Source organism: Aegilops tauschii, chromosome 2, assembly GCF_002575655.3.
Source record: "Aegilops tauschii subsp. strangulata cultivar AL8/78 chromosome 2, Aet v6.0, whole genome shotgun sequence".
NCBI classification, from domain to species: domain Eukaryota; kingdom Viridiplantae; phylum Streptophyta; class Magnoliopsida; order Poales; family Poaceae; genus Aegilops; species Aegilops tauschii.
In genome coordinates this window covers 253,334,365-253,360,680 of record NC_053036.3, presented here as the reverse complement: position 1 = coordinate 253,360,680, position 26,316 = coordinate 253,334,365, and the positions used below count along the sequence as shown (strand labels likewise).

The 26,316-nt window shown below is 52.7% G+C and overlaps 1 pseudogene; it reads left to right on the top strand.

Moving 5' to 3' along the window:
• The first annotated feature begins 22,373 nt into the window (after nucleotides 1-22,373).
• Nucleotides 22,374-23,572, top strand: LOC109751085 (uncharacterized; annotated as a pseudogene).
• Nucleotides 23,573-26,316: the final 2,744 nt, after the last annotated feature.

The window sequence follows — 26,316 nt, the reverse complement described above, 5'->3', positions numbered from 1 at the left end:
TACATGGCCACCTGCTCCCCAAAATCCCGGAGGAGCGTGGCTATAGTGTGGGCTGACCAAGCGGACACCCCCTGCCTGGCGCAGGACTGTAACCATGCGACTCTCGGCATGGCCCTCGTAAGCCAGGGTCATACTACAGCAAAAGGCAATCATTACAGCCTGCAGGCGGTGGGCCCTACCTGTCTGTGAGCCACCAGAAAACGGCGCATCCTTGGAAGGCGGCATTGAGGGGCGGGCCGGTTCCTAGCAGCCGGCCCTTCCCTCTCCTCGGAGTCTGCACCCACCTACCCCAGTGGGACTGTAGCCATACGGCTCCTGACGAGGCCTTCGTCATCAGGTACGAAGCTACAACAAACGGCGGTGAGCATGGCCCGCAGGCGGCGGGCCCTACCTGTCGGCCGGATTCTCGGCAGCCGGCTGGTCCCACCAAGCGGCGGGCCCCTGCAGCCGGCAGAGAGCTCGGCGACCCTAGACACTGACGTCCGGGTCCTACACCCGCTCGTATTACCATTGTACCCCTGGCGGTTGGCCTATATAAACCCCCTAGGCTCACCCATGCAAAGGGTTCAGCCATCATTCCCACACACACACCATAGCTGGGAGAAGCAAGGTGCAACTCTGCCCTTCTTCCTCCTCTAGCAACACAGCTCAAGGAGCAAGCTTGTAGCCACCATTTCATCATAATCATCATGCGGAGACCCCGCAGAGCAGGACTAGGGGTGTTATCTCCCCGGAGAGCCCCGAACCTGGGTACGTCTCGTGTGCGATCAAGGTCGTGCTCACTCCCGCTTCCAGGGCCCGACGATGTCCTCTTGGACCCATCCATGATAAGCCACCCCCTGGCATCTGTCGCGACATTACCACGATAGTTGGCGCCCAGCGTGGGGCTATTACCAAATATGAGGTCTTGGCTAATGCACCTGCCAGAGAACTCCATTTTGACCTGGGCTGACCTGTTCCATGAGTTCGTTGGTGCCTTCACGGGCGGCTATCAAGAACCAGGGTGGCCCAGCGACTTGCAGCTCCTCCCGCAGAAGGAAGGAGAGACTCTGCGGAAGTACATGCAGAGGTTCAGCCGAGTACACAGGAACATTCGAGACATCCACCCGGCAGCTGTGATAGATGTGTTCTAGTCCAACATGCACAATCATCAGATACATTCCAAGATGAACATTCGATTGCCCAAGACTGTGAAGGAGCTTTACAGTATAGTGAATAAGTGTGCTCGGGTAGAGGAGGGGAGGCGGCTCCTCTATGAAGAGGATGGCGTCGACATCGACTCAGATGATGAAGATGAGGACACCAATCAGAAGAAGAAGAAGAATAAGAAGCGCATCAAGAGGCGGAAGGATAAGGCAGTGATGACAGTTGAGGGGTCAAGCGCACCTAGTACCAGCAAGAAGGCCAAGGCCGAGGTTCCCAGCAAGGAAGCTGTCGCGTGCACTAATTGCCGCGAAGCCGCGGCTGTAGAGAAGGCTGGAAAAGGTGATGGGCTGTACTGCAAGATCTATAGGACCAAGGTCCACAATCTCCAAGAGTGTCATCAGGTTGAGCTGTTCGTCAAGAAGCAAAGGGCTGAATATGAGAAGCGTGATAAGGAAAAAGGTCAAGGTGGCGCTGGCGGGAAGGGCCAAGGCGGCAGAGCAAGCCGCCCAGGCAAGGCTCCTCAGAATGAAGGAAAACCCGCCAGAGGCCGTGAGAAGGAGGATTGCAATGATGAGAGTGATGGAGGAGATGAAGAGGAAACCAGCGAGCAGGAATTCCAGAAAGCCACTAACGCCTTGTGTCATGGGGATTGACCATGGGTAGCCTCATCCACACCCGTTATCATTCAAGACATCGGGGCTAGCAAATCCCCTCGCGCCTTCTCGACATGCGGCCGGCTCCTTGGGCCTGCTGGGCCCAAGCGGCCGGTTCTCAGAAGGCGGCGCCCTCTTAGAAGGCGGCTTCGGGGGAGGCCGACTCCTAGCAGACGGCCCATCCACCCCTCGAAGTCTGCACTCAACCACTACGACAACACGGGGCGTGGCTAAAGGGCCACCCATTCTCCCAAATCCCGGAGGAACGTGGCTACAGTGCGTGCTGACCAAGCGGTCGCCAACCCGCCTGACGGTGGGATTGTAGCCATACGACTCCTGACGTGGCCTCCGTCATCAAGTACGAAGCTACAGCAAAAGGCAATCAGCATGGCCCACGGGCGGCGGGCCCTACCTGTTGGCCGGATTCTCGGCATGTGACACCCAAAATTTTATTTGGCTTTTTCAAAACTTTTTCTTGTTTTGAGGGAAGTGATTTGAATTTTTCTTCTAAAAGAACTTTCCCTCTCAACATATTTTCTTTTGTGACTAGTACTTCATTTTTGGTTTCACTCAAAACTTGATTTTGGTCTTGGAGGTTTTCCTCTTTATTTTGGACTCAAACCAAAATGTTTTTCTCTTGGAAAAATGCCTTTTGAAAATTTCTTTGAATAAGGCCCTAGAGCTTTTGGAAAGATCCTTTGCCACTTTCAAAAATTCCTCTTGTCATGGCCCAAGGGTAAATTCCCTCCCTTAAACCTCTCCTCGCCTTTGGATCATGACTTACTTCAAATCCAGCAAGTTGAACCTCCCCATATGATTATTTTCCATTTAAATCTTATCAAAACAATTTCTGTCTCCTATTCAAGCCCTTGGAGATTTACAAAGGAGCTACCTTTTCTGTTTTGATTTTTGCCCCCAAACCTTTTTCCCTTCCTAGTCCTTTGAACCCTCAACCAAGATCCATGAAGATCCACTGGTCTTCAGTTCAAATTTTTCAAACTATACTTGCTGCAAGTTTGGACCAGATTTGTCAAATTTGGTGAAATTCATTCAAATCCTTCTCCATAAATTCTGAGAAAAATCAGGCAGCCTCTGGGTGCATTGAGAGGTCACCTCACCAAGTCCCAGCTCCAGGAAATTTTTTCTGCTTGCCAAATCATTCTGTCGAACACCTGCAGGGCATTATCAATGTCAAGTTCAGTAAATTCAGAGTGCAGTTCAGAAACTGCTGTCGTTTTCTTCAGAACATCTCCTCGATCTCGCCAGTAACCGCGTTGGCACCTTGCTCCCCGTCCCCTCCCCCTTGTCCCTGCACCGCACGAACACCTGGACGCTTGCGGGCGTCGGCGACGAGATGGAGGAGGTGCGCCGCCCCGTGACCTACGCCAGCGGCGGCTTTGCAGCCGCCAGAGAGTGGCGCGGCGCAGACGGCGCCACCCAGCGCCGCCCAAGCCACCGGAGATCGCCGTGTGGCCGCCCACTCCCCAGAACGCGCTGCCACTCTCGTCGTGAACCGCTGGGCGCGGAGCGCGCTCTCTGCCGCCGTCGAGCCCGTGCGGCCACCCCACCGTGGACCAGCGCCATTACGCCAAGACCGACCAGGATTAGCGGGGGAATGGCACCAGTACACCTCACTGATGCTGCCTGGCCACTCAAACCCCCTGCTCAACCACTGCCTCGCCGTAATCGCTCGCCGGAGCAACCCCGTTCACGGCCACCCCCTCGATCCGCCTATAAATAGAGGCCCCGAGCTTCAACTCGAACCCACACCATCTCTGCACTCCACCTAGACCGCGCCAAGCCACTGGAAGAGCCCCGAGGGAGCTTTCTTCCCCAGCTCCGGCCGCCGCGACCTGCCACGGGATCCAGCTCGATTCGCTCCCATGCGTGCACCTCTGCCTCCCATCTCTTGCCAGTAGCTCTCTAGTGCATCCCTCTTTTTGACCCGCGCTTCAATTCGAGGTTTGCAGCACCCACCGGAGTGCTCCACCATCGCCCGAGCCGCCGTCCGTCGGAGAGAGTGTCGCCGTCGACGTGTTGCTCTCCGACGGTCGAGACCACCACCCACCGACGCGGAAGGACACGCTGAAGCTCTTGGTACACTCCGATCTCCCTATCTCGCCGTGGTTCGACGCCGGCGACCACCGCAGTCTTCGGGCGCCGGCGAGCTTTTTAAACCTGACATGTGGACCCCCCTGTCAGCCTCTATTCTCCTCTCCCTCGAAACGTTTTCTGTTGGCGCCTTCGGGCAAATACGTCTTCCTTTTGAGCTGGCACGTTTCTTTCCGAAGCGTTTTCTGTTTTCTCAGTTAAACCCCTGGAACTTTTCTGTTTCATTACAGATGAGTCCCTGGACAGGAACCTGTATAACTTTTTAATAAAAAGTGATTTTTGAGTGATTCTTTTTTTGTCAGTCTTGTATTTTTGTCTAGTTATTTATAGTATTTATTTGGAAAAATTTGGAGAAGTTTTTATGCACGCATTGGTTTTCACGTTAGTGCCCGTTTTCGTTATGCCGTAGGTTCCGGAAGAGGTGACGGAGCCGCGAACTTCGCCGAGCTAGACTCCGACTTCTCCAAACCAGGCAAGCATGTTTGAACCTTTGATATGATAGGTGTTTTTGCATGTTTGCGTGAGAGGTTGTGCGTGGCATATGAGTATCGGTGAGTACCTCGTTGCTTGTGAAGCAACTACCCGCATGTTCCAAAGTTGCGATGATCTCTGGTGAGAGATGGCCTAATCATGTGGTGACATGAAGGGCAGCAAGGTGGTACTATTGTAGCATACCAGCCTTGCGTCATCCGACAAATTCCGACGTTAACGTGGACGGAGTCACGTTATCGTTCTTCCACCTTCCGTGCTACCACATGTTTTCTGCCAGAATGCGGTTTAGTAAGTTGGTAACCTCTTTCCGTGTACACACCAAGCAGTGGGGCCGGGATGATGGTTCCATGGCCCTAGATTAAAGCCAGTCATCCGGTCAGGGGGCATGGGTGTTTCCGGTTGGGACCGAGAGGGGGGCACCCTTTAGAGCGCGCGTATAGAAATTTGATCCCATGCTACGCGAGGTTGTAGCCTCCCCGTCTCAAGGTTTTTCTTGAACGTTGCCGAGGGTGATCCCTGGCTTCGGAATGTTGAATGGGTGTGTACTGGTTAGACGTGTTTCTTCCAAAACACCGTAAACAGAACTAGTCCCCGTGACTACTGAAATCCGTTGGCTGTGGTTAAAGTACAAACTCTGCAGAGTCAAATCCTTCCGAGTCATCGTATCCATAGTCAAGTATCGTGATCAGCGTATCCATGTCTATGTCGTAACCTCGTGGTATATCCTTCGTTCCGGTAAGTAAGCTTGAGTAGTAGACTTGGCGGAACGTTACTCCTGTGGATGGACTAACCCTGTTGTTTATCTCATGTCTGATTATTCTCGTGATATGATTTAAAAATTCATGACCTACTAAGTTACGAAAATAAGCCCTTTATGTGATGTCGCTCAAACGCCCGACTGTGGCATGTTTGTCTCTTACTTTCAATATAAGCCCTGTATGTGATGTCGCTCAGACGTCCGACTGTGGCACGCACTCCCTTCATTTTCTGTTATAAGCCCTTTATGTGGTGTCGCCCCGACGCCCGACTGTGGCATTATTATCCTTGCAGTTTCCTCTCGAGGAGTCATTCAGACCCTCGTTTGGCACCAGTATTACTATTCTTGCAGTTTCCTCTCGAGGAGTCATTCAGACCCTCGTTTGGCACCCAGTATTTACTTTGGGATTTCGGGAGGACTACCGCCCGACTTCTCTGTTATTTTCCCATGCATTATTGTCTCTATGTCTGAACGCACTTGTTATTCCATCCTTACGCTTCATGTTTACATTTGTTATATCTTATGTCCGAACTGTCTGGCGAGTACTTTCATAGTACTCACCTGGCTTGTTGATTTGGCTAGATGTTGACGAAGGCGATCTCTTGGATGAAGAATTTGATAGTGCGTCCGACGCCTAGAGGAGTCCCAGTCAGTCCTGTGCGATCCCGGATATTGGTCACTTGTATTATATATGCTTCCGCCACCGGCAATAAGTCTCCTCGAGCCTCACTCCGACGCTCGAATAGCTGTAGTTTTGAGGAGTCATATCACCCACTTCGCGGTGATATTTCCACCATCGTTGTTATCGTGAGTTAGTAGTTATGCCACCCTATCCGCCGTTATGTTTTATCGGCATTCATGTAATAAATTGTTGAGCAGTCCCCGCTCAACCTTGTATTATATTCAGTACTCCTGGTATTTTTCTTCCGTGACCAAGATATTGTCTACCAGTGAGAAGGAATTCTTCTTTACTGGTCCGTAAAAGGGATTGGTCTCTCAATAAATATTTTATTAAAAACCGGTCGTGACAAGCTTGGTATCAGAGCCAGGCTGACTGTAGGAAGCCACTAGGTGCGATCGCTAATCGGTTATTAGCGTCTTTTGTGCTTTTTCAGCATTTTGCAATTGTAGCTATTTTCTGTTAGTCATCATAAATTTATGACATGACTACTCAGAATTTTTGCCTACTTTTGTAGATGGCTGGCAGCAGCTGCGAGACTCGAGTGTTCACGAACGTGCCCGAGGGGTTTGTCAAAATCCTCGTCTCCATCACCAAGCTCGCGATCGGGCCAGCGACTCGCCTGGAGTTCACGCTTTACCAGCACAAGCTCAGCGACGACGTGTCTATGCACCAAGTTGTGGTGCAATTCAAGGGAGGACGTTCTGCAGCTCGCCATTTCCGTTTTGTGGGAAGGGCCATGCCTACGGAGAGGCATGCCATGCAGATGGCTGCCTGTGAGGCGATAGCTCGTCTTCGGGACATCCTTCCTATGATGAAGACTCGCCGCTACCGCTACCTCCCATGCCACGTGCCATATACCAGTCACTATGCATTCGCCTGCCATCGGGGAGAACGAGATGAAGCCATCGAGATGGTTGTGGAGTATCTCAAGGCTCTGGAGGAGTCTTTCGACAACCTCGTGGACGATCTTGTGGCTGCCCGCATGGACTTAGTCCGGGGCGGTCCTGCCAGCAGGAAGGAGCTTCTTCACACAGCACCGCCTCTGACATTCGTTTCGTCCTCAGCATCTTATGCACCGGCCGTTTTGGCCACTGCTCGCCGTCTGCCTACCACTGAGGAGTTCGACAGAGTCATCGCTCCTATTCCAGTCAGAGCTGCACCGCCTACCACTCCCGCACTACCGCCAGTCACCCCCGCGCCATCACCGCAGCGCAGCGTTACGCGCCAGGAGCCTGCTAGAGAGGAGGTGGAGGTTGAATCTCCTGGACCGCTGAGTCTTGCCCTCGGCAAGGGGAAGGACATCGTCACCATCTCTGACTGAGAGCGCCGAGTAGCCGCGTGTTATGTCTTCTTGTATGATGTGTTTTATCTGTACGCTAGTTTATTAGTGTGTTCGCTGCTTTCCGGAGGAGTACGCTAGTCTAAATAACATGTCAGGATTGTGTACGCACATCCTGAGTGTTGTATCGTGTGTTTGCTTTTCGCGTGTAAGATATATGCTAAGCAGTTCTTCTCCGTGCAAAATCGTTTATGTTTTCTTAAAAACCTTGAGGTCTTTTAAATTGTTTCCTTTGCAAGATTCTCCTTGTGCTACACAGTTCTTCTCATGGGTTTTGCAAAATACTACCCCAGACTGGAAAATATCTCGCCCGTGGACTCGCTCCATGCCCAATCAGCCAGAAGAAGTTTATGGGACACAGACTAGCAACAACTTCACTCAGGGACAGTCTAGTCAACAAGACAGCGAAGCAGCCTTGTCTCAAGTATGCCGTCTCTTCGAACAAAGCCAGCAACAGCACCAAGAGATGATGAATCACGTCATCAATATGGGAAACCACCGTGAACCCTATCAACCTCATTCCAAGTTATCTGAGTTACAGAAGACTCGCCCTTCAACGTTTGCTCACACTGATAAGCCGCTGGAAGCCGATGATTGGCTTCGTGACATCAAAAGGAAGCTGATTATTGCTCAGTGTTCAGATCATGAGAAGGTGCTTTATGCACCACACTACCTTACTGGAGCAGCTGCAGCATGGTGGGAAAACTTCCTACACATGCATCCCAGTGGACACAACATCACCTGGGAAGAGTTCAAGGAAGGCTTTCGTGGGGCACATATCCCCAGGAGCGTCATAAAAATCAAGAAGAGAGAATTTGACGACCTCAAGCAAAGAGGCATGTCAGTGACAGAATACAACGGTCAGTTTACCCAGCTATCTCGTTATGCCTACGACGAACATATGACAGAGAGCAAGAAGATGGAAAAATTCCTGGACGGCCTGGCACCGGCACTGAAATGCCAACTGGTTGTACACACTTTCCCAGATTTTAAAACTCTGGTTGACAAGGCCATTACCTTGGAGAATGAGCGCCGTAGTCTGGAAGATATCCATAAGAGAAAGAGGGACAAGACGGCTCTTGCTCGCAACAACCGAAGCAAGACTGAGGTTCCAAGGACAGAAGCAAGGAAACCCACGACTGCTGATCTAAGGCCCGCCAGACAGTTTCATGCCAGGGACAAGGAGTTCATGTACCGTCCAGGGGTCACCTGCTATGCTTGTGGTGAAGAAGGGCACTATGCTAAACAATGCCCAAAGCCGAGGAACTCGGCCCCCAAGCCAAACAATGGTGGAAACAATCCAGCCCCCAAGCGCAACAATTTTAATCCAAACAACAACCACAGGAAGGGTCACCTGAACCATGTGACCAGGGAAGAAGCACAGAATGCCCCAGACATCGTGCTCGGTACGTTCCCTGTCAACACAGTACCTGCCACGGTTTTGTTTGATTCTGGAGCTTCCCATTCGTTCGTTTCGAAGAGTTTTGTTTCGCAACATGGTTTTCCGATACTTCCCTTGGAAAAATCTATGATCATCAAGTCCCCCGGAAATAAGCAAATCGCTCAGAGCTACTGCCAAGGAGTAATCATTGAGTTCGAAGGACTACAGTTCCAAGAAAATCTCATCGTGTTGGAAAATAAAGGACTGGATGTCATTTTAGGGATGGACTGGTTGACCACCAACAAAGGATTCATTGACTGTTTCAATCGGACCGTGATTCTCACTCACCATCATGGCAAGAAAATTAAGGTTACAGCTCAAGAAAGGCCACGGTCACGGCAACCAAAACTGAACAAAGTGGACATTTCAGAACCGAGAAAAGTTCCAGTGGTATGCGAATTTCCTGATGTGTTCCCTGAAGAACTGCTAGGCATGCCACCAGACCGAGAGATAGAATTTAGCATCGAACTAGCACCTGGCACCGCTCCCATCTATAAGAAACCTTATAGAATGGCACCCTCAGAATTGGTGGAGTTGAAGAAGCAGATAAAGGAATTATTGGACAAAGGATTTATTCGAGCCAGCTCCTCACCATGGGGTTCGCCAGTTTTATTCGCCAAGAAAAAGGATGGGACACTGAGACTGTGTATAGACTATCGAGCCCTCAATATGGTCACCATCAAAAACAAATATCCGATGCCACGGATAAATGATTTGTTTGACCAGCTCGCACAAGCCAAGGTGTTCTCAAAAATAGATTTGAGATCGGGATATCATCAATTGAAAGTACGGACAGAGGATATCCCTAAAACAGCATTCACCTCCAGATACGGACTATATGAACTCACAGTGATGCCTTTTGGTCTAACAAACGCCCCCGCATATTTCGTCCACCTCATGAACAAAGTGTTCATGAAATTCATGGACAAATTTGTTGTGGTGTTCATCGATGATATTCTGGTATACTCGAGGACACCGGAAGAGCATGCTGAGCATCTCAGAATTGTTTTGGGAGAATTAAGGAAACATCAGTTGTACGCCAAGTTTAGCAAGTGTGAATTTTGGCTAAGGCAGGTTGGTTCCCTAGGCCATATATTGAACCAAGAAGGCGTGGCCGTAGACCCGGAAAAAGTCAAAGCCATACTTGACTGGAAACCACCCGCCAACGTTACAGATGTGCGGAGTTTCCTAGGAATGGCCGGATATTACAGAAGATTTATTGAAGGATTCTCCACTGTGGCAAAACCAATAACACAGTTGCTCAAGAAAGACAAGAAATTTGTATGGACGGAAGCGTGCCAGAAAAGCTTCCAAGAACTCAAGAAGAAATTAACAACCGCACCAGTATTAACCGTGCCAGACATACACAAGAGTTTTGAAGTATATTGTGACGCGTCCCGAAAAGGCCTCGGATGTGTACTAATGCAGGATGGCAAAGTTGTCGCGTATGCCTCCAGGCAGCTGCGAGAACATGAGGAAAATTACCCAACACATGACTTGGAGCTAGCAGCAGTCATACATGCACTCAAGGAGTGGAGGCACTTTCTGTTGGGAAATCGCTGTGAAATATATACGGACCATAAGAGCCTCAAATATATTTTCACACAGCCAAAGCTAAATTTATGCCAATGACGCTGGTTGGAATTGGTCAAGGACTATGATGTCGGCATTCACTACCATCCAGGGAAAGCAAATGTAGTGGCTGATGCCCTTAGTCGAAACCCCAGCCCGGACAACGACGGTCCGCAAAACTTGAGGCCTGAGTTTCAGCAAGAGTTCGCTAGGCTCAACATGATGTTAGTCTCTAAGGGCACCGTATCAAATCTGGAGATACAACCCACCCTAGTGGAACAAATTAAGAAGGCTCAACAGGGACATCCCAGCATCGAAGGTATAAAGAAGAAAATGAACCTTGGTAAGGCTTCAGAGTTCGTCACAGACAGTGAAGGGATATTATGGTACGAAGACAGACTTTGCGTACCTAACATTGAGGAACTCAAGCAACAAATCCTAACCGAAAGCCACACCGCTTCATACTCGATCCTTCTTGGAGGAACCAAAATGTACAAAGACATTCAGGAAAGATTTTGGTGGCATGGTATGAAAAGGGATATAGCCGCATTTATTGCTTGTTGTGATTCATGTCAGCGCATCAAGGCCGAGCATCAAAAGCCAGCAGGGCTACTCCAGCCAAACAGGATACCGGAGTGGAAATGGGATGAAATAGGAATGGACTTCATTATCGGACTACCACGATCACAACGCGGAAATGACGCCATATGGGTCATCACAGACCGACTAACCAAGGTTGCTCATTTCATTCCCGTGAAGACTACCTACTCCACACAGAGACTGGCCAAACTTTATCTCTCCCGTATAGTTTGTTTGCATGGAGTCCCAAAGACTATAATATCCGACCGAGGCACACAATTTGTCTCCAAATTTTGGGATCACCTACAACAAGCTCTGGGCACGCAGCTAGCTTTCAGTACAGCGTACCACCCTCAGACTGATGGACAAACGGAACGTGTAAACCAAATCCTAGAGGATATGCTGAGGGCCTGTGTGCTCACCTATGGATCCAGTTGGGAAGAGAGTTTGCCGTATGCCGAGTTTGCTTACAACAACAGTTACCAAGCCAGCTTGCAAATGGCACCCTTTGAAGCATTGTACGGACGGAGGTGTCGTACCCCGCTGAATTGGTCGGAAACAGGTGACAGCCGTATCTTCGGCCCAGACATGCTTAAAGAGGCTGAGGAGAAAGTTAAGCAGATCAGGGACAGACTCAAGACAGCGCAGAGCCGACAAAAGAGCTACTACGATCAAAAACATCGTGAAGTCAGCTTTGAACCCGGTGATTCCGTATACCTACGAGTGTCTCCTATGAGGGGCATGCAACGGTTCAAAATTAAGGGGAAGCTAGCCCCGAGATTTATTGGACCATTCCGTATAGTCGCACGAAGAGGCACAGTAGCCTACAAACTAGACCTACCCAAGGAGCTGCCAGACGTCCATGACATGTTCCACGTCTCTCAACTGAGAAAATGTGTAAGTAACCCGGAGAAGCATGTACCTCATGAAAACATTGATGTGCAACCAGACCTCACCTATAGGGAGAGGCCAGTAAGGATTTTGGAAGAGTCAGAAAGGAGGACCCGTCAGAAAACAACAAAAATTTTCAGGGTTCAGTGGAGCAACTACACTGAGGATGAAGCTACATGGGAAAGGGAAGATTTCCTTCAGGCAGAATATCCATACCTATTTGAGGATCAGCTGAAATCTCGAGGACGAGATTTTTCCTAAGGGGGTAGGTGTTGTGACACCCAAAATTTTATTTGGCTTTTTCAAAACTTTTTCTTGTTTTGAGGGAAGTGATTTGAATTTTTCTTCTAAAAGAACTTTCCCTCTCAACATATTTTCTTTTGTGACTAGTACTTCATTTTTGGTTTCACTCAAAACTTGATTTTGGTCTTGGAGGTTTTCCTCTTTATTTTGGACTCAAACCAAAATGTTTTTCTCTTGGAAAAATGCCTTTTGAAAATTTCTTTGAATAAGGCCCTAGAGCTTTTGGAAAGATCCTTTGCCACTTTCAAAAATTCCTCTTGCCATGGCCCAAGGGTAAATTCCCTCCCTTAAACCTCTCCTCCCCTTTGGATCATGACTTACTTCAAATCCAGCAAGTTGAACCTCCCCATATGATTATTTTCCATTTAAATCTTATCAAAACAATTTCTGTCTCCTATTCTAGCCCTTGGAGATTTACAAAGGAGATACCTTTTCTGTTTTGATTTTTGCCCCCAAACCTTTTTCCCTTCCTAGTCCTTTGAACCCTCAACCAAGATCCATGAAGATCCACTGGTCTTCAGTTCAAATTTTTCAAACTATACTTGCTGCAAGTTTGGACCAGATTTGTCAAATTTGGTGAAATTCATTCAAATCCTTCTCCATAAATTCTGAGAAAAATCAGGCAGCCTCTGGGTGCATTGAGAGGTCACCTCACCAAGTCCCAGCTCCAGGAAAAATTTTCTGCTTGCCAAATCATTCTGTCGAACACCTGCAGGGCATTGTCAATGTCAAGTTCATTAAATTCAGAGTGCAGTTCAGAAGCTGCTGTCGTTTTCTTCAGAACATCTCCTCGATCTCGCCAGTAACCGCGTTGGCACCTTGCTCCCCGTCCCCTCCCCCTTGTCCCTGCACCGCACGAACACCTGGACGCTTGCGGGCGTCGGCGACGAGATGGAGGAGGTGCGCCGCCCCGTGACCGACGCCAGCGGTGGCTTTGCGGCCGCCAGAGAGTGGCGCAGCGCAGACGGCGCCACCCAGCGCCGCCCAAGCCACCGGAGATCGCCGCATGGCCGCCCACTCCCCAGAACGCGCTGCCACTCTTGTCGTGAACCGCTGGGCGCGGAGCGCGCTCTCTGCCGCCGTCGAGCCCGTGCGGCCACCCCACCGTGGACCAGCGCCATTACGCCAAGACCGACCAGGATTAGCGGGGGAACGGCACCAGTACACCTCACTGATGCTGCCTGGCCACTCAAACCCCCTGCTCAACCACTGCCTCGCCGTAATCGCTCGCCGAGCAACCCCGTTCACGGCCACCCCCTCGATCCGCCTATAAATAGAGGCCCCGAGCTTCAACTCGAACCCACACCATCTCTGCACTCCACCTAGACCGCGCCAAGCCACTGGAAGAGACCCGAGGGAGCTTTCTTCCCCAGCTCCGGCCGCCGCGACCCGCCACGGGATCCAGCTCGATTCGCTCCCGTGCGTGCACCTCTGCCTCCCATCTCTTGCCAGTAGCTCTCTAGTGCATCCCTCTTTCTGACCCGCGCTTCAATTCGAGGTTTGCAGCACCCACCGGAGTTCTCCACCATCGCCCGAGCCGCCGTCCGCCGGAGAAAGTGTCGCCGTCGACGTGGTGCTCTCCGACGGTCGAGACCACCACCCACCGACGCGGAAGGACACGCTGAATCTCTTGGTACACTCCAATCTCCCTATCTCGCCGTGGTTAGACGCCGGCGACCACCGCAGTCGTCGGGCGCCGGCGAGCTTTTTAAACTTGACATGTGGACCCCCCTGTCAGCCTCTATTCTCCTCTCCCTCGAAACATTTTCTGTTGGCGCCTTCGGGCAAATACGTCTTCCTTTTGAGCTGGCGCGTTTCTTTCCGAAGCGTTTTCTGTTTTCTCAGTTAAACCCCTGGAACTTTTCTGTTTCATTACAGATGAGTCCCTGGACAGGAACCTTTATAACTTTTTAATAAAAAGTGATTTTTGAGTGATTCTTTTTTAGTCAGTCTTGTATTTTTGTCTAGTTTTTATAGTATTTATTTGGAAAATTTTTGGAGAAGTTTTTATGCACGCGTTGGTTTTCACGTTAGTGCCCGTTTTCGTTATGCCGTAGGTTCCGGAAGAGATGACGGAGCCGCGAACTTCGTCGAGCTAGACTCCGACTTCTCCGAACCAGGCAAGCATGTTTGAACCTTTGATATGATAGGTGTTTTTGCATGTTTGCGTGAGAGGTTGTGCGTGGCATATGAGTATCGGTGAGTACCTCGTTGCTTGTGAAGCAACTACCCGCATGTTCCAAAGTTGCGATGATCTCTGGTGAGAGATGGCCTAATCATGTGGTGACATGAAGGGAAGCAAGGTGGTACTGTTGTAGCATACCAGCCTTGCGTCATCCGACAAATTCCGACGTTAACGTGGACGGAGTCACGTTATCGTTCTTCCACCTTCCGTGCTACCACATGTTTTCTGCCAGAATGCGGTTTAGTAAGTTGGTAACCTCTTTCCGTGTACACACCAAACAGAGGGGCCGGGATGATGGTTCCATGGCCCTAGATTAAAGCCAGTCATCCGGTCAGGGGGCATGGGTGTGTCCGGTTGGGACCGAGAGGGGGGCACCCCTTAGAGCGCGCGTATAGAAATTTGATCCCATGATACGCGAGGTTGTAGCCTCCCCGTCTCAAGGTTTTTCTTGAACGTCGCCGAGGGTGATCCCTGGCTTCGGAATGTTGAATGGGTGTGTACTGGTTAGACGTGTTTCTTCCAAAACACCGTAAATGGAACTAGTCCCCGTGACTACTGAAATCCGTTGGCTGTGGTTAAAGTACAAACTCTGCAGAGTCAAATCCTTCCGAGTCATCGTATCCATAGTCAAGTATCGTGATCAGCGTATCCATGTCTATGTCGTAACCTCGTGGTATATCCTTCGTTCCGGTAAGTAAGCTTGAGTAGTAGACTTGGCGGAACGTTACTCCTGTGGATGGACTAACCCTGTTGTTTATCTCATGTCTGATTATTCTCGTGATATGATTTAAAAATTCATGACCTACTAAGTTACGAAAATAAGCCCTTTATGTGATGTCGCTCAGACGTCCGACTGTGGCATGTTTGTCTCTTACTTTCAATATAAGCCCTGTATGTGATGTCGCTCGGACGTCCGACTGTGGCATGCACTGCCTTCATTTTCTGTTATAAGCCCTTTATGTGGTGTCGCCCCGACGCCCGACTGTGGCATTATTATCCTTGCAGTTTCCTCTCGAGGAGTCATTCAGACCCTCGTTTGGCACCAGTATTACTATTCTTGCAGTTTCCTCTCGAGGAGTCATTCAGACCCTCGTTTGGCACCCAGTATTTACTTTGGGATTTCGGGAGGACTACCGCCCGACTTCTCTGTTATTTTCCCATGCATTATTGTCTCTATGTCTGAACGCACTTGTTATTCCATCCTTACGCTTCATGTTTACATTTGTTATATCTTATGTCCGAACTGTCTTGCGAGTACTTTCATAGTACTCACCTGGCTTGTTGATTTGGCCAGATGTTGACGAAGGCGATCTCTTGGATGAAGAATTTGATAGTGCGTCCGACGCCTAGAGGAGTCCCAGTCAGTCCTGTGCGATCCCGGATATTGGTCACTTGTATTATATACGTTTCCGCCACCCGCAATAAGTCTCCTCGAGCCTCACTCCGACGCTCGAAGAGCTGTAGTTTTCAGGAGTCATATCACCCACTTCGCGGTGATATTTCCACCATCGTTGTTATCGTGAGTTAGTAGTTATGCCACCCTATCCGCCGTTATGTTTTATCGGCATTCATGTAATAAATTGTTGAGCAGTCCCCGCTCAACCTTGTATTATATTCAGTACTCCTGGTATTTTTCTTCCGTGACCAAGATATTGTCTACCAGTGAGAAGGAAATCTTCCGTGACCAAGATATTGTCTACCAGTGAGAAGGAAATCTTCTTTACTGGTCCGTAAAAGGGATTGGTCTCTCAATAAATATTTTATTGAAAAACCGGTCGTGACACGACAGCCGGCGGGGCCCACCAGGCAGTGGGCCCAGCAGCCAGTGGAGAACCCAGCGACCTTAGACACTGACGTCTGGGTCCTACACCCGGTCGTATTACCATTGTACCCCTGGGGGTTGGCCTATAAACCCCCCAGGGCTCACCCATGCAAATGGTTTAGCCCTCATTCCACACACACACCATAGCTAGGGGAAGCAAGGTAGCAGCTCTGCCCTTCTTCCTCCTCTAGCAACACAACTCAAGGAGCAAGCTTGTAGCCACCATTTGATCATAGTCATCATGCGGAAACCCCGCAGAGCAGGACTAGGGGTGTTATCTCCCCGGAGAGCCCCGAGCCTGGGTAAGTCCCATGTGCGATCGAGCTCTCGCCCATTCCCGCTTCCAGGGCCCGACGACGTCCTCTTGGCCCCATCGATGATAATCCACCCCTGGCATCTGTCGCGAGAATTCCCCGACAGTTGGCACCCACCGTGGGGCCTAGCGCAGTGTCGGCCGAAGCACGTTCTGGACGGGAACCCTCTTCCTCTCCGATGAGCACATCGCGTCTAGCCCGATCAGCCAGCCCGACGCATCCGTCCGTGCATGCACCAGCGCATCGCCTGATGAGGGAGCCGTCCTCCCCGCGAGTTTCCTCGTCGACCTCTTCGGCGAGCTCAGCCTCTTCGATGAGCCCGCCCTCGATGCGCGAGCCGCTGACTCCCTCACTGAGCTGTTTGAGAAACTCACCCTCTCCGACGCGGCCTCCACTGATGCCTTCCCCGGCGACGTGGGGGTCATTGATGACCCGCTCCCTCTTATCGCCAACAACACCGACGCCGACTTCGTCGAGGAGGTGATGGTTACTGGCCAAAACGGGGACTCCGGCGGGGCTGTCCAGGACCCGTTGTGCAGCAGTCCAAGGCCTAGCCACTCCCGTCGCTGCCAACGCTGATGGGGTGACACTGGAGGAGTTCCGTGTCAAGCTCCTCGACAACGCCAACAAGATGGTGGCCATGAAGCACCGTGCTGAAGCCAGCCAGCGCGAGATCGATCGTGTAGTGGGCAACACGCCCGCTGCGGCTGAGCCCAGCCTAGCCGGTGCCATCCGGCAACGCGCCGCGTCTATAGCCAGCATGTTGGGAGTCGGACGCCCGGTCTACGACACCCCAGTGGAGAACCTGCGCGCCGCCCAGGCGGCCGCAGAAGAGTTGGAGAACCTAGAGGGCGATGAGTGGCGCAGCCAGATGACGGGCCTCTAGGAACTCCTCAATGCTCCGAACACGCAGCAAGACGCGTGCAACCACGTGGTGGTAGCCGGCAAGCAGGCTGAAGACCATCCACCCCGCCGCGAGCAAGGAGCGACATCTCGGTCCCCAAGCGGCGGAGGCCACGACCAGTGGGACCCGGAGCTGGCTTCTAGCCGCAGTCGGCACACCCGCCTGACGGTTGTGAACAACCGACAAGTTCCTCTGAGAACGGAGGGCCGACACCAGTAGGATGAGCATCCGCTTCCCCCTCGCAGGGAGAGGCGGGCCTCTCCGGCGCCGGTTGATCACCCGACTTTGGGGGGCCGGCTGGGCCCCCGAGAAGGAGTCGGCGAGAATGATGCTTGCCACCGGATCGAGCGGCTGGCTCGGGCCTTGGTAGTAGGAGAGAAGTACAAGATAGGCCCAGCCTGCTTCAGCCCCCGCATCTGCGATGAGCCCTTCCCCAAAGGGTTCACGCTCCCTCGTGACACCCCCAAGTACACCGGCTCCGTGAAGCCGGAGGACTGGCTGACCGACTACGCCAAGACAATTAGCATAGCAAACGGCAACACATGCATTGCCGTGAAGTATGTTCCGCTCATGCTCCAGGGCACGGCCCGGACATGGCTGAACATCCTCAAACCCTACAACGTCAACAGCTGGTTGGACTTCGCCGACGTCTTCATCCGCAACTTCGCCAGCACCTACAAGCGCCCCAAGCCTTGCCAGCTCTCCATGTGCGTTCAGGGTTCGACTGAGTCCACTAGCGACTACCTGACGCGCTGGGCCAAGCTGCGCAACTCCTGCGAAAGGGTGCATGATGTGCAGGCCATCGAGTACTTCACCACTGGGTGTAGAGAGGGCACTCTGCTCAAGCACAAGCTTCTGTGCGAAGAGCCGGCTACCTTGCACGAGATACTGGTCGTGGCGGACAAGTACGCCACTGTTGACTCCTCCATGAAGTTGGAGATCTGGGTTGACGCGTCCGGGAAGGTGCTACCATAGGCTCCTCGAACGCCGGCTGGTGATGCCAACCGGCGCCAACAACTGAACGACAACAAGTGCAAGGCCCAGCAGGCGGCTTCCAATAACCAGCAAGTGGCTACTATCGAGGATCAGCAGCCGGCCGGGCAACCCGGCCTAAGCGCCAGAAGGGCAGCAAGGGTGCCTGGCTGCCTGCCTTCTCCTTTGAGCAAGCCCTCGATGCCCCATGGAAGTTCCTCCGGCTGGCCCAGCAGCTCTGGCACCTCAGCAGCCAGCGGCCCGCCCAGTCGGCATGCTCCAAGACGAGTTCCCCGACGCCAACGCCACCTACGTTGTCTTCACCAGTGTGGCCGAGGACAAGCACAGGCGGTGCCAGCAACACCGTGAGGTGAATGCTGTCGCGTCAGAGGTCCCCCAATTTATGCATTGGTCCGAGAGGCCCATCAGCTGGAGCCGCGACGACCACCCAGCCGTGATGCCCTTGCCGGCTACTTATGCAATGGTGCTGGAATCCACCTTCTCAACGGAGAGGCGGGCTTGCCGCTTTTCCCAGATTCTGATAGACGGCGTTAGCAGCATCAACATCCTCTACCGCGACACCGTGGAGAAGCTGGGCATCAAAGAGAAGCAACTCCAGCCCAGCCGAACCGTGTTCCATGGCATCGTCCCTAGGCTTTCCTGCTCTTCAATTGGCAAAATAAAGATTGATGTCCTGTTCGGCGACAAGACCCACTTCCGCCACGAGCCAATCTGGTTCGAGGTGGTCGACTTGGACAGCCCCTACCACGCACTCTTGGGCCAGCCTGCGTTGGCCATGGCGGTGCCGCATTACGCCTACCTGAAGATGAAGATGCCGGGTCCCAAGGGCATCATCGCCATTGCCGGCGACTACCAGAAGTCGCTCACTTGTGCTACCGCCAGTAGCGAGCTGGCCGAGTCCCTCATCATCACTGAAGAGAAGCGCTTCTTTGACCGAGTTTGGACCCGGCGCACCCGGAGAGATTCCCTGTCATAGGGACCAACCTCGACAGCAAATAGGATAGCGAGCTCGTCGACTTCCTCCGTGAGAATCAGGACATCTTCGCATTGTCTCCAAAGGACATGCCAGGTGTTCCGAGGGAGTATGCCGAGTACAAACTGCATGTGAGATCGGACGCAAAGCCGGTCAAGCAACCCCTCCGCCGCCTATCAGAAGAGAAGAGAAGCATCGTTGGTGAAGAAATCGCCCGGCTTCTGGCAGCCGGCTTCTTCATGGAAGTATTCTACGTGGACTGGCTTGCCAACCTAGTCCTAATTTTGAAGAAAAACAACAAGTAGTGCATGTGTCTCGATTACACTAGCCTCAACAAAGCCTGCCCCAAGGACCCTTTTACCTTGCCCCGGATAGATCAGGTGATCGACTCCATGGCCGGCTGTGAGCTACTGTCCTTCTTGGACGCCTACTCCGGCTACCACCAGATCAAGCTGGACCCGGCTGAACGACTGAAGACCTCGTTCATCACACCATTCGGCGCCTTCTGCTACATCACCATGATGTTTGGCTTGAGGAATTGTAAGTGCATCTAGTGCCCCTTAGTGATTTCGGTGTATTGAAGACTTATAGGTTAAGGGACTAATGTGTTTATGAGTGTACACAGGTCTATAAGTCTATGAGGAGTTTGATATTAACAAAGAAAGTCGACCCCTAAAAATGAATTTCTTCGAGTGAAGACTTTGGATTTCTGAAGACTTTCTGAAGACATTGAAAGTGAAGAAATTGGTGTGACCTTGAAGACTTGGCATTCATTCGAGGAACGTGAAGCGTGAAGACTTTTGTTGTTATAGTTTCATTTTCTCTTTCTTGAGTCATAGGAAACACCGTACTGTTAAAGGGGGTCGAGGAAATACTAAGGAAAAATTTCCATGTGATGCTCAACTCAAAATCCTACACCTACCAATCCCTTCGAGTGAAGCCATTGGAAATCTCATACATTTCAGTCAATTTCTTCAGTGACAGAGACGAAGTTCTTCTGGTCGCTGAGGAATTTGTTCTGACCGAGGAGTTAGGAATTCGCCAGTGCGGATTGCCTACAAGTGAGGAACATGATAGCCTTGAGGAATTTGAGCCTCAAATATCCAACCGTTGCTGAGCTACGCGCCAGCTGTCCCAAAATATCTACCCACCTAACGGTCATATCATTGAAGGGCATTTATGTCTTATCATGTCAGGCTGCTCCCTAGGCTATAAATAGCCGCCCCCTACAATGACTAGCTGGTTGGCTGCTCCGAGAGAAACTGACACTTGTCATTTGAGAGCATACCATGCTCCGAGGACTTTGAGCGAAAATCATCCAGTGAGGAAACCCAAACCCAAACACCTAAAAACCCAAAGTGATTGAGCATCACTGAAGAGATTGATCCTGCGTGGATCCGACGCTTGTTACCTTTGAAGACTGTGCATCTTCCAGACGGTTAGGCGTCATGGTCTAGAGCATCCAAGAGGAAATTGTGGATCGCCGAGTGACCGAGTTTGTGAAGGTTTGGAAGTCACCTGAAGACTTACCACGAGTGATTGGGCGAGGTCTGTGTGACCTTAGCTCAAGGAGAATACAATGAGGACTGTGTGTCCTCAGGTTTAAATACCTAGCCGCTCCAACCAGACGTACAACTGCCACAACAGTTGGAACTGGTCTACCAAATCATTGTCTTCACCAAGCCTACTGGTTCTATTTCTTCAACTCTTTCATTTCCTCACTACCATTGTTGTGTGCTTGTTCATATCTGTTTGAAGACATTAACTGAAGACTTTCTCAATTTCCTCAGTTCAATTTCTTCAGTCTGTTTGTCTTCATCCTGTTTTATCCTGTGTTTACGCTTTCTGTACTCTGTACTTGTTTTCATTTCATCATGATGACCATGCTTTTGTTCTGTTATGTTTACATCTGAGTACTTATTCCGCTGCACGTAGTTCTTTACTTAGGAATTTCCTCACCCTAAAATTCCTCAGTGAAGAATTCATAAAAATCGCCTATTCACCCCCCTCTAGTCGATATAATGCACTTTCAGGAATGCCGACGCCACCTTTCAGCGTCGTATGCAGAAGTGCCTCCTGAAGCAACTCGGTAGAAACGCCCACGTCTATGTTGATGATATTGTGGTGAAGATGGAGAAGCATGGCACCCTTTTGGAGGATCTCAAGGAGACCTTCGCCAACCTGCGCTGCTTTCAGATCAAGCTCAACCCGGAGAAGTGTGTCTTCGGAGTACTAGCCAGCCAACTCCTCGGTTTCCTTGTTTCTGAGCGTGGGATCAAGTGCAACCCGATAAATATCAAGGCCATTGAGCGGATGAAGAAGCTGAACTAGCTGCGGGACGTCCAGAAGTTCACAGGGTGCTTAACATCTCTCAGCCGGTTCATCAGTCTGCTGGGCGAGAAGGCCCTCCCACTTTACCAGCTGATGAAGAAGACCACCTTCTTTGTGTGGACCGACCAGGAGGACGAGGCCTTCCTCCAGCTCAAGCGGATGCTGTCCACGCCGCCTGTTCTGGCCGCCCCGACTGCCAAAGAGCCCATGTTCCTCTAAATTGCCGCTACCAGCCGGGTTGTCAGCACCGTGATCATTGTCAAGCGCCCAGAAGATGGCAAGGCCCAGCCGGTCCAGAGGCTGGTCTACTACCTGAGCAAGGTGTTATCCGCCTCCAAGCAGAACTACCCCCACTACCAGAAGATGTGCTACGGCGTGTACTTTGCCGCCAAGAAGCTGAAGCAGTACTTCCAAGAGCACACCATCACGGTCGTCTGCACTGCTCCCCTTGCCGAGATAATGGGTAGCAGAGATGCCTCAGGTCGGGTGGCTAAGTGGGCCACCGAGCTGGCTCCCCACACCATCCTCTACCAGCCCCGCACCGCCATCAAGTCCCAAGCACTGGCCGACTTCCTGTTCGATTGGGCCGAGACCCAATACCTGCCGCCAGCGCTAGATTCCACTCATTGCCGGATGCACTTTGATGGCTCGAAGATGCGCGCCGGTCTGGGAGCCGACATCGTCCTCACCTCTCCCAAAGGCGACAAGCTCAAGTACAGGTTGCAGATCCACTTTGCCGCCTCCAACAACGTGGCCGAGTAGAGACACTCGTCCACGGGCTTCGGCTGGCCAAGGAGATCGGCATTCGCCGGATTTTGTGCTACGACGACTCGGACTTGGTGGTCCAACAGTCTTCTAGCGACTAGGATGCCAAGGACGCCAACATGGCAAGCTATCGCTTCCTCGTCCTGCAGATCAACACACACTTTGACGGGTGCGAGTTCCTCCATGTGCCACGAGCCGACAACGACCAAGCCGGCGCCCTGGCACGGGTTGGCTCCACGGGGCAAGCCATACCAGCCGGCGTCTCACTCAAGTGCCCGCGCAAGCCGTCTATCAAGCCTTCGCCGGAATCAGAATCCATTTTCGTGCCAGCTGATCCTGGAGCAGTCTAATCCGGCTCGGGGACTTCTACAGGCAGCCCGGGGCTGCAGCACTCACACCCGGCTCGGGAACTTCAGAACCCGTCCCGGGGGCTGCTGCAGTCGGTCCGGGGTCTTCAACAATGCAGCAAGCATCAGTCGGCTCTGACCCGCCGCCTCCCAACCCGGACACCCTGGTACCAGTTGCTGTCATGACGGTGGTAGAAGATCCATCCTGGGCTCAGCCCATCCTCAACTTTCTGGTGAGCCAAGAGCTACCAGCCGACGAGATCTTGGCCCGACAGGTGCAACACCAGGCGGCAGCATACACAATCGTCAACAGAGAGCTTGTCAGGCACAGCGTGACTGGCATTTTCCAGCTCTGCGTAGAGCTGGAGAAGGGCATAGAAATCCTCAGGGATATTCATCAAGGCGAATGTGGCCACCACGCCGCCTCCAGAGCCCTCGTTGCCAAAGCCTTCCGCCATGGTTTCTTCTGGCCTACTACTTTGGACGACGCCAAGGAGCTTGTCCGCAAGTGCAAGGGGTGTCAACGCTTCTGCTCCAAGAAGCACCTACCGGCCTCTGCACTCAAGACCATTCCCCTCAGCTGTCCATTTGCCATATGGGGATTGGACATGGTGGGCCCGTTCAAGACAACATGCGGCGGCATGACCCATCTGCTGGTTGCAGTGAACAAGTTCACGAAGTGGATTGAGGCGAGGCCTATCAAGAACCTGAATGGTCCGACTGCCATCACATCCATCGCGGATATCACGGTTCGGTACGACATCCCGCACATCATCATCACCGACAATGGCACGAACTTCGCCTCAGCTATAGCTCGCAGCGCGACTGTCTGGCTGGCAAGAGCTAAAGGCCGGAAATGCTGTCCACACGAAAAAATGACGAAGGGAGAACGCCAACACAGGCCAAGCTGGCTGCTCGCCTCACTTGTCCAGTTGCTCAGCAGCCGGCTGGCCGGCTTCTCGCTCGACTAGCTATGCTCTAGGCAGCTGAAATAACTTGCCTATTCTAAACGGCCAAGTCCCTGACCCAGCCACAGACCACATCGCGGCTGTACGGCTGGGAGAACGGCGGCCAAAGGAAAACGGCAAGAGAAAAGGCCAAATAGAGCAAAGGCGAAACCGAGCCAGAACTCGGCAAAACACACAAGCATGTGGGAAATAAAATTATTTACATTGCAAAAGGCCCAAGGCCAGCATTCGACAGAGTTTGAAATACACCCGAGTGGGTGGCACTTCGCATGATTAACTTGTTCGTTTGAGCACAAGACAGAAAAGCTTAAAAGAAAACTACGCCAGAGGTATGGAAGGTAGCTCGGACGGGTCGGCGTTGGCTGTAGCGCCGGCAGGCGGGGTGTTCGGCTTGCTGGTTGCGGTTTTGTCGGCAGCGGCGGTTGATGTAGTCTTCGGCTGCCCGCTGGCTGAAGCCGGATCGGGCTGGGTCTGGCTGGTTGCTCCATCATCTGGGGCGTCGTCATCGTCTTTCCCGCCCTCGCCATCCTCCTCGCCTTCGTCGCTGGAGGCGATCTCCTCCGTTGAGTCATCTCCATCCTCCGGGTTCAACCCAAACCAGGATGGTGGCACCTCAGTGCCGTTGTCGCCCCGCTCCGGGACGAAGACGCTGACATCAGCGTAGTAGGCATGGGCCGCCGCGCGTTTAACGATCTCCTCACGTTCCGGCTCCAGATCCGGCACTGCCTCCTGGCGAAAGGTTGCCAACTGACCCAAGCTCATGTCTGGGTACCATGCCTTAACGAATTCCAGCGTCGCCCTGACACCTGCCCGTGTCGCGGCACCCTTCCAGGCTTCGAGCTGCTCGGCTGCCACCTCCAACCAGTCGGCGGTCCGACTCGGAGTCCGGGGCACCTGCACATTTGGCTAGAGCCCCTCCAGGACCTGCGACCCAGCGCGCTGAAGTCGGCGGAGCAGGCGGCGCGCTGGCTCAACGCGCATCCGAATGGACAAGAGCTGCTCGCCTAGAGTCCAGGGCTGGTTCGGCAGAATATCTGCGCTCGTCTTCCTCCGCTAATCGCGCCGCGCCTCGATTTCCTGGCAGATGGCAAATGAGCGACTGGGAGATACTCTGTTCAAAAGAAGATGGAAGATATATAAGCCGTCCTCCTACAGCTGCCGTCGACTAAGTAATGAAGGAAGAAAATATCTACCTTCGAGCATATCCTCAATCACCAAGTAGCCGTCCGACACGTACTTCTCCTAGTCGACCCAGCCCGAGCGCTGGGATTCGAACTCGGGCTTGAGGCTCTCCTCCGCGTCCTCAATCTGCCGGACCTTGTTCGCATGCCGGGTCGGCTGGTCCGCCATCTCCTTCTCAAGCTGGTTGCGCTCCGTGACCGCCTGGCTACGCTCCAACTCTTTGGCCTGAAGCTAGTTCTCGAGCTCGCACATGCGCATCCGCAGTTGGGCGGCGGCCACTACAAAAATAAGGAAGAATCATCAACATCGACAAAAACAAGAAGTCACCGGAAGATCCGGCCCAACTGCTCAGCAGTCGGCCCGAATCTCGAGGGCTACACCCAGTGGGCGCGCTTGCGCGCCCCCACTGGAAGACATCATACATACCGCGGCTCTTGTTCAACTCAGCTGCCCGATTGGCAAGCTGCTGGTTCTAGGAGGTTTAGGCGGCCACGCGTAGGTGGTGGTAGTCCCGCAGCAAGAGCAACACTTCAACATTCAGAAACACGCCTTGAAGTTCCAAGCCGTCTGCTCAACAACCTGCTTGGAACTCGGGGGCTATACCCAGTGGGTGCGCTGGCGTGCCCCCACTGAAAATCGCAAAAGCAAAAAAGAAAACTCAAGTGCATACCCGGACAGTTGTCTGCATCGCTGCCATCTCGTTCCTCGCCTGCGGGAGGGTGGCGGGGTGGGTGTGGAACTTGTCAAGGTCGTCTTGCACCGCAAGGTTCAGGGTGGCTGGACCGGCTCTTGGCGTCAAACTAGGCGGAGCGGAGCTCGTGGCCTCGGTGTCGGCCACCTGCGAGCTCGCGGCCTCGGCACCTGCTGAACATCCCCACCTCGGCGCATCGCTTAGACGCGCCGGGTGCTCAAGTCGGCGCCCTGCTTGTCAGCCGCACCGTCGAGGAGCCGGCACTTGTCCTGTCGGTGCCTTCGGGGCGGCGTTGCCCTTCACCGTCCTCAGCGTCGTCCGGCCAGTCCCGGACGTGCTTCCTGCGCCGCCTCCTGTGGCTCCGCCCGCTCCAGCGCCGCCTCCCCTGGCGGTGTTGTCTTCCTCCAACGCGGCTGCCCCCAGCTTGGGGTCGCCCACATCGCTCACCTCCCGGTTGGCCAGGAGTCGGCGCGGCGGCTGCTGCCTGGCCAGCGAAGCGCTGCGCAGTGTTCGGGTGGTTAGGGCGGATGAAGAGCACAACATGAGCAAAGAAAGGGGACCAGATACTAACCGCAGGCGCGGGGTGGCATGGCTGTACGGTGGCTTGCCGAAGCTCATGTCAGTTTCGCTAAGCTGGCTATTGAGAAGTAATTGACGTGTCGGACCACCGCAACAGTCGGCAGCTCCTTCGTCGACATCCGGCACGGGTTCCGGTGGCCGCTCATGTTGCAGGTCGGATGCGGCTGGAATTGGAGGGGCGAGACTCGGCAGTAGACGACGGCGGCCAGCAGGTCCGCCGGCTAGAGGCCCTTCGAGTCCGTCATCTCCTGAAGCCGGTTGAGGACTTTGGTGACGGCAGCCGGCAACGGTTTGG